Source organism: Podarcis vaucheri, assembly GCF_965113315.1.
Source record: "Podarcis vaucheri genome assembly, chromosome: 13".
In the NCBI taxonomy this organism is placed as follows: Eukaryota; Metazoa; Chordata; class Lepidosauria; order Squamata; family Lacertidae; genus Podarcis; species Podarcis vaucheri.
The window spans coordinates 38,156,305-38,167,778 of record NC_138751.1 but is presented as its reverse complement, the minus strand read 5'-3'; the positions used below and the strand labels follow the sequence as shown (position 1 = coordinate 38,167,778).

General features: G+C 47.3%; 1 long non-coding RNA gene across 1 annotated transcript; it reads right to left on the bottom strand.

Annotated features, from left to right (window-relative positions):
• Positions 1-11,401, bottom strand: LOC309516090. The gene is made up of 3 exons (XR_014212763.1): positions 10,688-11,401; positions 7,917-8,476; positions 1-378 (listed from the first exon to the last, which is right to left on the bottom strand). It is a non-coding gene; the product is annotated as an uncharacterized lncRNA (long non-coding RNA).
• Between the last annotated feature and the right edge of the window lie 73 nt (positions 11,402-11,474).

The window sequence follows — 11,474 nt, the reverse complement described above, 5'->3', positions numbered from 1 at the left end:
ATATGTCCTTGTTTGGACTTCCTTCAGCATCTCTGACAGCCTTCCGTCTTGATTATTTCTCCTGCAACTCTTAACTTAATATTGCCTTTACCTTTTCTAACAAATCATTTCTCCCTTTCCATTTTTACAATATTTCCTAAATTACTCCTCACAGAACTTTTTGTAGTCCTACAAACGTAATCTGATCATCACAAATACTTTTCAAATACTCAGTAAATTTAGTCCAGTCTTCGGTAAACCTCTGGTCCCGCCGGTCTCGGATCCTTCCTGTTAGTTTGTCTAATTCTGCGTAGTCCATCAAGTTCAACCTCCATTCTTCTAATGTTGGTAGTTCTTCTTGCTTCCATTTTTGGGCCAATAATATTCTTGCTGCTGTTACTGCATATAAAAACAACTTACACTCTTTCCTGTTTATATCGTTTCCAACAATACCTAAAAAGAATGCTTCCGGTTTTTTAATAAAAGTATATTTCAACATTTTTTTCAACTCATTATATATCATCTCCCAGAAGCATTTCACCTTTTTACATTCCCACCACAGATGATAAAATAAACCTTCTTTTTCGTTACATTTCCAACATTTATTACTGACTTTATACATTTTTGTTAACTTAACTGGTGTGATGTACCATCTATACATCATCTTCATCACGTTTTCTTTTAATGCATTACATGCAGTAAATCCTAAACCTTCTTTCCATAATTTGACCCAATCACTTAACTGAATATTATATCCTAAGTCTTTTGCCCAATGAATCATAACTGATTTTACCTCCTCATCTTTCAAGTGCCATTCAAGCAGTAATTTATACATTTTTGACAGAATTTTAAAATCATTATTCAATATTTCTTGTTGAAACCTCGATTCTTTTTCACAGAAACCATTTTCTTTGATATCTTGTTTAAACACTTCATTCACCTGATAATAATGTAACCAATCATTAACATGCTCTTTCACTTCTTCGTATGGTTTCAATTTCCATTTTCCTCCTTTAATCCCCTCCCCCCATTTCTCAGAGTTTTTTAGGGAGGATGGCGGAGCTGGAGGAGGCAGATAGCAGCTGGAGGGCGGCTCCTGCGGAAGGGAAGAGATGGAGGCTGGACGCGGCGCCTCCTGGCTCAGCTGGCCACGGCAGATGGAGGCTCCGGGCGTGGCGCTACTTTGGCGCAGCATGGCGGAGGCGGGCAAGGGCGGTGAGCTGATGCCGGGAGGCACTGCATCCAGCCTCTGCCTCTTCCCTGGCATCCAGAACTTGGCACCCTGGCACCCCGCGCCACTAGCCTCTATGGGTAAGATGCCCTTGAGTCGTTTAGTCGTGTCCGACACTTCGTGACCCCATGGACCAGAGCATGCCAGGCACTCCTGTCTTCCACTGCCTCCCATTATAGTACTTCTAAATAAACATGCATAACATAGGGGGGAAATATTACTTGCTTAAGGCATTTGTGTATATTTACGATATAAGAAGTGCAACCTGATCAATGGAAGGTTGATAATAAACCTTCAGTTGTATCTTTCCAAAGGAAACCAAACCTGATTAAGTGCTGTACAGTGGTACCTCGGGTTGCATACGCTTCAGGTTAAAGACGCTTCAGGTTACAGACTCCGCTAACCCAGAAATAGTGCTTCAGGTTAAGAACTTTGCTTCAGGATGAGAACAGAAATCGTGCTCCAGCGGCGCGGCGGCAGCAGGAGGCCCCTTTAGCTAAAGTGGTGCTTCAGGTTAAGAACAGTTTCAGGTTAAGAACGGACCTCCAGAACGAATTAAGTTCTTAACCCGAGGTACCACTGTACTCCTGAAACTTAGTCCTGCTTAGAGATGTGGGACACCTTTAACAATATAAAGGGGGACGGGGACAGGGGCAGAATGGTGTTGATGAAAGAAAGAAGAATGGCAGAAACAAAGTTACCCTTAGTCTAATTTATGCCTCTGTGCTGAGCTTCCATTGTGCGGCTAAACAGAGAGGTGTGTGCATGCATGGTTTTGTTGTGTGTTTTTAAATCAATTTTGCTTCACTTTAAACATGGATTAGGCATGCCTGTGAGTGTGAAAGGGGTGTAACTGTGGAAGAAAAGCATGAAAAGAACTTGGAATCTGGACAGGGGGGCAGGGAGGGGCAGATGCCGCTCCCTGCGCCCCCTAAAATCAATGAAAATCAATAAAAATACATAGCTAAAGTTCTTCCCAGCCCCCCAACAAAAGGCCTTCCCCGCCGCAACAAAAATCCTGGCTTCGCCCATGACCCAGAGTATCAAATATTCCTTATATGTGTGAATGACCCATTACACAACTGTCATATCATTAAAGGTAAAGGTAAAGGTACCCCTGCCCGACGGGCCAGTCTTGACAGACTCTGGGGTTTGTGCGCCCATCTCACATCTATAGGCCGGGGGCCAGCGCTGTCCGCAGACACTTCCGGGTCACGTGGCCAGCGTGACAAAGCTGCATCTGGCGAGCCAGCGCAGCACACGGAACGCCGTTTACCTTCCCGCTGGTAAGCGGTACCTATTTATCTACTTGCACCCGGGGGGTGCTTTCGAACTGCTAGTTTGGCAGGCGCTGGGACCGAGCAGCAGGAGCGCACCCCGCCGCGGGGATTCGAACCGCCGACCTTTCGATCGGCAAGCCCTAGGCGCTGAGGCTTTTACCCACAGCGCCACCCGTGTCCCCTGTCATATCATTATATGTTGCCTTAAAACACAATTCAGTGGAATCAGCTGACACATTCTGCTCCAAGTCCTCATCAGGTGGTAGTTAGTAGTCAGAGATAACCGAGGTCGAGTGATGCACACAATTGTCTGAAACAGCCCTAAGTGTTATCTAATTTCAAAAATCAAACCTTGGCAGGAGAGGTGCTATTCAAAAACACAGACAAAATACATTCCACTTATGTCTCAGCTCATGTTCCTGGCACGACAGACCTCAAGAGATTCTTGAACACAGAAAGCCTATAAGGAAGGACAATCCATTCCTATGGCTCACTGCCCCCCCCCCCGGGCTAAAAAAACCCGGCTGATTGATTGAGCAATCAAAACTGGAAAGTGCTGGCGTTTCTAGACAAACAACTGTCACAGAAACACTATACACATCAGTAATACAGAAAAGCCGCAAGCTGGATCCCTGCCAAAAAATAAGATTTCTCTCCACAGTGAAATATGCAGAATTAAGGTCAGTGCACAGGTGTAATCAACACCAGCTTGTTGACAGAATACAGCTACCAGATTGTGAGTGATCTCCCCACCCAGACAATTTTAACAGCTTACAATGTAGATTGTTTTGATCGTTTGATCTGTGCCTCCCCATAACTGGCTGACACGAAAGTTTGGCGGGAACATGGAGATTCACAGCACGATGAGATCTGATTTGCTGAGTCAGCAATCTGAGATGCTTTGGTTAAGGATGAGTAAATCTGTCCATTTCGGTATGTACTTCACTTTCCCAATCTTAAATTCAGTTCTTCACATTTCCACATTAGTTTGTGATTTATTGATGTTTGTTTAAAGTTCTCGTGAAAATTCATCAGCATTTTAATGCTGATCCTAAAATACACGTTTCTGTATGCAGTTTTCCCTAAGAAGCACATTTTAGCAAAGTCATTTCCCCTACTGTAATGTATTTGTGTGTGTAATTTTCACTAATATATGCATTTTTATGCACAGTAAGTGCATTTTTATGCCCTAGTAGGTGCATGAATGAGGGACGCGGGTGGCACTGTGGGTTAAACCACAGAGCCTAGGGCTTGCCGATCAGAAGGTTGGCGGTTCGAATCCCCGCCACGGGGTGAGCTCCTGTTGCTCGGTCCCAGCTCCTGCCAACCTAGCAGTTCGAAAGCACGTCAAAGTGCAAGTAGATAAATAGGAACCGCTCTGGCGGGAAGGTAAACGGCGTTTCCGTGCGCTGCTCTGGTTCACCAGAAGCGGCTTAGTCATGCTGGCCACGTGACCTGGAAGCTGTACACTGGCTCCCTCAGCCAATAAAGCCAGATGAGCACCGCAACCCCAGAGTCATCCGTGACTGGACCTAATGGTCAGAGGCCCCTTTACCCTTTGCCTACGTGCAAGAATAGTGCAAAGTGGTGGATTTATACTGGACCATCCACATATCATTCTGTTTTTGGAGTCGTTCTGTTATGCTTCTCTATTGCTACTGCACCAAACATTTAAAGTATGATCTTACCACTTGAAACAATCACGGCTACCCCCCAAAAACCCTGGGAAATATAGCTTGTTTAGGGTTCTTCACGGTCTTAGCGCACCAAAGGAAGATGAGCAAAGCGAACCCAGAAGAGGTTTAGATATGCTTATTGGGGGCTGAAAGGTGAAATGGAAAGTGGGAGAGCTAAGTCTGGGTTCTTTTCCCTGCGTCATGGTACCTGCCTCCATGACACCAAAGTCAGATGTGGGGCAGGGTGGGGGGAATAAACCACAGCAAACATAAAGCTCAGCGATGTGAAAACCCTTGGTACCAAGCCTTGCTTGGTAAATAGACCGTACAGGAAACTGAAGAGCAATATTTGGTTTCAGCGACACAAACATGAGGAAGTGGAACTCATAATATGTATTATAGGTCAGGTTATGACCGTAACAGCTGTCTTGCTGAAAAAGAGTGAAACCGTGAGCAAAAGGGTAAGAAAAAAAAGCATGTCATCACAACAGGGAACGGGCTTTTTCAAGTGTTTTGACCACATGCTTCTCCTACTCATAAAACAGTACTTTTAGCTTCAGTATCCAACTCGGCATCACCATAATTTACACATTCCCCCCCCCAATTGTTTTAGGTGTATGTCCTCAGCTTGTCAGGGACGCGGGTGGCACTGTGGGTTAAACCACAGAGCCTAGGACTTGCCAATCAGAAGGTCGGCGGTTCAAATCCCCAGGATGGGGTGAGCTCCCGTTGCTCAGTCCCTGCTCCTGCCCACCTAGCAGTTCGAAAGCACGTCAAAGTGCAAGTAGATAAATAGGTACCGCTCCTGCGGGAAGGTAAACGGCGTTTCCACGCACTGCTCTGGTTCGCCATAAGCAGCTTAGTCATGCTGGACACATGACCCGGAAGCTGTACACTGGCTCCCTCAGCCAGTAAAGCGAGATGAGCGCTACAACCCCAGAGTCGGCCACGACTGGACCTAATGGTCAGGGGTCCCTTTACCTTTACCTTTTACCTCAGCTTGTCAGTAATATGACTGTTGTATGCAACCCCGGTCTCCGAGCAGTGAGAGACTCCTGTGTTTACCCATGGTTCCTGTTTCCTTGGAATGAAGGTCAGTGAAAACAGTGGTATCTTTAGGATATATTGTTCTGAGTGTGGGATAGAGGGGCTCATAGCAGGAACACCCCAATAGGTCTCGTACCTTGGAAGTCAAACGGAATCCGTTCCAGAAGTTCATTCAACTTCCAAAACGTTCGGAAGCTCCTGCAGCCAATCGGAAGCCGTGCCAGACATTCAGGTTCCAAAGAACGTTCGCAAACCGGAACGCTCACTTCCGGGTTTGCGGCATTTGGGAGCCAAAACGTTCGGCTCACAAGTTGTTTGTCAACCAAGGTACGACTGTACACAATAAAAAGGATATGTGGAGAAGTCTAAGAATCTCAAGCAAGGGAAGGGGAGGCACAAAACAGCATACGCAGAATACTGTACGATTTCTAGCCTCTGAACGTTGCACTTCTTCCTTCATTTCAGCGCTCTTAAAAGATCCCCACACAGGCTTTGGGTGTGATATATTATCAGCCTTAAGACCAACCACACTTCTGATGGATCCTCGTAGAAAACGGACTGTATGTGTACAACTGCTTGTGTGGCTTAGCTGTGCCTTTGCTTCAGGAAACTGGCCTCGAACAAAGAGAAAAATGGGAGGGCAGCCAGCTCACTTCACACCTCAGCCCTGGAACCTGTTTCTAAAGCCTCAGAACTTGTGCTGTATTAAACAAAGATGCCTTCACTTCTGAGTAAAGCGACGATTTCTATTATACCGTGAGGGCTGTGTATGCTTAGGCTCTCTCTGTAGAAGTGGCTAGACAAATTTACAAAGCAACACTCACACAGGAATTCTGGCAATGGAATCTTTAGACTCCTCCTACGACCTGCTCTCTCTCCCCCCCCCCCCCGGCTTTACCTGTCTCTCCTCTGACCATGTGACCTTTGGACCCACCCACATTCACCTGGAGCTCTCCAGCAGCTCCTGATTCTCTCCAGGAGACCTCAGCTTTGTTCCGGAGAGTTTTTCCTTTGCACGGGACTGCCATGGACTGAGGCTATATGTCATTTATTCCCTTCCCTTCTAACCGTTGACACTGGGGTCGTCTTGCAGCTATTCCCACCTGACTTTCTACTGCAGGAGAGCAGAACGAGGGGCTCTTTGGGAACAGCCAGGTGCTTCCATCCAGGTCACCGGCGTACCTATTTTCCACCTGCGATTTCCGTACAGGTGAGTTGGTAGCACGCAGGCAGCTTGGAAACCAAGCTGGCTTAAGAAAAGAAAGGAAAAAGGGTGCTTGATTTGTTTTGTGATTTGTTTTGGTTTTTGTTCTGTGCCTCTGCGGTCCAAGGAATTGCTACGTCTTCCTGGACCTGGATCTGAAACAGGAAAAATAACTTTTAGAGAGTTTTCACATTTCTGTAGCTCTTTTGATCAGAAGCCGGGGGTTCAATGCTTAAAGCTAGACAAAGGTAAATTCAGCACCAGCCTATAATAATAATTGTATGAAGACTCCATACAAATTACTCCAGACTTGAAAGAATCATCAGAATGCTTCAATAAACAGGATGCTGAATCTTTTTAGTCTTGTGTTGCTCCGACACAGGGTTTCCCAAACTTTGGTCCCCAGCTGCTTCTGGACTACAGTTCCTATCGTCCCTGACCACTGGTCCTACTAGCTAGGGGTGATGGGAGTTGTAGTCCAAAAAGAGTTGGAGACCCAAGTTTGGGAAACTGTGCTCTAACCGCACAATACTGCATGTCTAATCAGATGTGAGCCCCATTGTTTTCAAAGGAGCATACAGTACTTCCAGAAATATGTGCATGGGACTGCAGCTTAACCTGGTTTGTCTGAAAGGAAGTTATAGTCTCCCTGGGACAGTGTCTGTCAGGGCTGCTTACCTGTGGCTTTGCAGGTACTTTTTGCAACTCCCATCAACCCTACCTAGGGTCCAATAGTCAAGGAGGGCAGGAGGTCAGAGGTCAGCCATCCCTACTTGGGATTGTATTCTCGATGGTCACTCATCTGTACCATACCTTTAAAGCACTCTTATACCATTTTAACAGTCATGAATCCTGGGAACTGTAGTTTGTTGAGGGTGCTGGGAATTGTAGCACTGTGATGATTAAGCCCAGCATCTTTTGGGGGAGATGCCATGACTGTGAAAGTGGTATAAATGTGCTTTAAATGTGTAGTGTGGATGTGACCGTAGTAGTTATTAATCTAAGGTAAAGGACCCCTGACCATTAGGTCCAGTCGTGACCGACTCTGGGGTTGCGGCGCTCATCTTCCTTTATCAGCCAAGGGAGCCGGTGTACAGCTTCCGGATCATGTGGCCAGCATGACTAAGCCGCTTCTGGCGAACCAGAGCAGCGCACGGAAACGCCATTTACCTTCCCGCTGGAGCGGTACCTGTTTATCTCCTTGCACTTTGACGTGCTTCCGAATTGCTAGGTTGGCAGGAGCAGGGACCGAGCAACGGGAGCTCACTCTGTCGCGGGGATTTGAACCGCCGACCTTCTGCTCGGCAAGTCCTAAGCTCTGTGGTTTAACCCACAGCGCCACCCGCGTCCCTATTATTATTAATCCCGTTATTAATCTACGTCGCTGCTTATTGGAGTAGAAACTCTCTAACCTAGAGGACTCATCCTCACAGCCCCACAGATTTTTTAAAAAATGGTAGAAGTTGGCAACCTGAGCAATATAGGAATGATAATAATACTTTACAGGGTTGTTGTCAGGATTAGGAGAGGATGTTATGTGAAGCGCTTTGAAAAGACTATATGAATGTTAAGTATTATTCTACACGTGGCCCCTTAGGAAACATCCCCTAAAACTACAGCGCAGAAATTTGTTAACAGGAACGTTATTTGCTGATGCTCGAGTCTGTCTGACGCAAACCGTTGGGACTATATCCTTGGGCAGCAAGGGGAAGCGGCTGGTTTTCTTTCACTTTTGATTATGCTGCAAATAATTTCGAAAAATCCTAAGCACTCTTGTTTGCCAATAACTTCTGAAATTCGAAGGACTCTTGTTTGGAGGCAAGTCCGGGGTCAGTCCCTTCCTAAAGGCTTCCCGAGCCATCATTAGGGCAGTAATTATTTTTAAAGACTTAAAAAACAAAGCTGTGTGCAGTCTGATAATTACTTTACAACACTTATCTGTGACTTTGCAAAGGATCCTGGGAGGACACGCCTCTTGGATCGTGCAGAGCCTGGCACGACAGAGAGTGCCTTTCTGCCAGCCCGGAGGAGCAAGCCTTGCAGGGCGCAGTGGGATGACCTTTGGAGGAAATATGCACAAGTTCAGACTGCGAATGATTAACTTGCTTGATAAATGTAGGGGCAGAAAGCCAAGCTTGTGCCATTTCAAACGGTGGATTTCTGAAAACAGCTCTGCCCTGTTCCCTTAAGGACTTCTCTTTAAGAATGGGCACGCAGGAGAGTGGCAATAGGGTTATTGTTTTGTTACACACTCCGGTTTCGGATTCCTCCTAAGGAGCATAATTACCACGCCTCCTGTGTTGTCTTGCTGGTCAGTTCCACTGACCACTCTTTGTCAAAGTAGACAGTACCCAAGGCCAGATATTTTGGTACCAGAGATAGAAAAACCCCACCTCCCCTCCCTCACTCCCCAGCAGTAAAAGCAACAATAATGAATCAATTTACTAACAGCTTGCTGCCTTTCCATGACACCCCGAAATCAGCTGCCTGAGGCAGTTGCTTCGCCCTGCCTAATTGCTGGAGCGACTCTGTCTCTCCAGCTTTCTTGTTATATTGGGCTCTTATCAAGTTCCCAGCAGTTGTCCCCATGTTATCATGCAGTAGAGCAGCAACTGTTTTCTCTGTGGGGAGGAACCAGTTGTATAATACCAGCAGTGTGTCCTTCCCATAAATGGGGGTTTCCTAACAATGGGGGTTTCCCTAACTGTTGTTAGGAAACCGCCATTTCCTTCCCAGAAATGGTACTATTTTGCAGAGTTTCCCATGAAGAGGGACCTCTGGGAATTGTAGCACCAGGAAGGGAATCAGGATCCCCTAACAACTCTTAGCACCCTTAACAAACTATAACTCCCATAATTATTTGCGGGAAGCCATAATTGTTTAAAGTGCTTTGAATTTATAGCGCTTTGAATTTATGATGTGAACGTGGCCTTATTTGAAGTTGTTGACTCCTCCATCCATCTAAGGCAGTGTTTCCCAACCTTTTTTGGGCAAAGGCACACTTGTTTCATGAAAAAAATCTCGAGGCACACCACCATTACAGCCCCGTGACGTCAGCGCGCAGCGTCACGCCGGGAGGGACGCACGAAAGTGTAAGTTTCAATTTTTCCCCCTCCCCCTTGCCTTCCTTCTGTGCCAACCGCCAAAAAGCCAAGAAAAAAGCCAAGACTTTAGGGCAGCAGGTTGACACAGAAGAAGCTCCTACCTAAGGACAGGTGCGACGGCCGTGTCCTCTTCTGCCACACTTGGCAGCCCTGCCTCACGGTTGTGACTCCCACCCTGATTTCTCCCCGCAGGTCGAGCGGCACAGGCAGCCCAATGTGTCCAGCCCAGACACAAGCCCCGCTTCCCCACTCTAGATCCTGAATGCGACCAAGTGCTCTGGACTCCCGAGCAGGGTGGGAAAGAGGACTCGCATCTGGTAGCCTCCGGGCTCCTCGCCTGCTCGAGGGATGGCATTGCAGGCAAGCTGCCGGCCGTCGCCATCGCCGCCCCCTCATGTGAGTGGACCTGCCCGGAGTGGTGGGCCGGGGGAGGCTCGCTCTCTGTGGGGATGTGGCCCGCACGCGCGGCCCCGCTTCCTCCTGCCCAGGGCTGAGCTCCTTACCCGCGATCTCGGTCTCGCGTACGCGGATCCCACTTATTCCGAAGCTCGCGCCACTAGCTGGGGCTCTCACACCGTGCCAGGGCGAGGCGGCGAGGCCCACTGACGTCATCGCGGCTCGCCGCCGCCCTCGACTTCCCTGTTCCCTCCCCTCCCTCGGGTCGCCGTGGTTACCGAGGACTGCAAGCTGCTCGGGCGAGCGTGGGGCATTAAGTGGGAGAAGGAAAATTAAAATTAAAACTCGCCTGAAGGCCGCCTCTCCGGATATGAAGCTATCTTTCGAATTTTTTAATTTTTCCCGCGGCACACCAGGCAACATCTCGCGGCACACTAGTGTGCCGCGGAACACCGGTTGGGAAACACTGATCTAAGGCTGCAAATCCTATGCACACAGACTTGGGAGCAAATTCTGTTCAACTCAGACTTTGGAGGAGTTACTTCTGAGTAAACAGAAGCAAACAGGCATTGACATAATAGGGCTTCTGAGTGAACGTGCTTAGGTTCACACTATAGTACAGGTTGTAAATGCCCTCAGAAGGAAAACCAGTGTGGTGCAGTGGTTCACGTCTTGGACTAGGACCTCAGAGATACGAGTTCAAATCCCCACTCAGCCATGATGCTCATTGGGTGATCTTAGTTCAGTCATCATCTCTCAGCCTAACTTACCTCAGACACTATCCATTTAAAGCAGATGGCTTCCTCCCCCAAAATCTGGGAATTGTAGTTTATCCCTCACTGAGCTACAGTTCCCAGCACCATTAACAAACTAAGGTTCCCAAGATTCTGTGGAGGAAGCCATGTGTGGGTGGTGTTGTGAGGATAAAATGGGGAAAGAGCCTTGAGGTACCTGGAGAAAAGTAATGAGAAATGCATAAATAAATTTCTGTATTTCAGCACATTTACAACTCCCGGCTTCTGAACCAGCTCCTGGTAAGCTTTCTTTTAACTGCAGTTTCATCTGCAGCAATTAGCAGGTATTAATGTTTAGCACCATGCTATGAAGTGCTTCGCCTGCTGATTTCTACAGATCAGACTCCTGTTAACAGGAACCAGGAGTAAGCCAGACCCAGTTGGGAATCCAATTTAAAATGGAAAATGATTAAAAAATAAAACCAATTACCTGGTCAGGCTCCTCGTTGGTAATGCTTTTTAAACCACCTGGCAGATTCCCTCTCCACAGGCCTGGCCCGAGATATTTAGCTGCCTGAGGCGAAGAAGGAACCCCCACTCTCTGTCAAAGTAGACAGTACCCAAGGCCAGATATTTTGGTACTACTGGCAGAAAAATCCCACCTCCCCTCCCTCACTCCCCAGCAGTAAAAACAACAATAATGAATCAATTTACTAACAGCTTGCTGCCTTTCCATGACACCCCGAAATCAGCTGCCTGAGGCAGTTGCTTCGCCCTGCCTAATTGCTGGAGCGACTCTGTCTCTCCAGCTTTCTTGTTAATA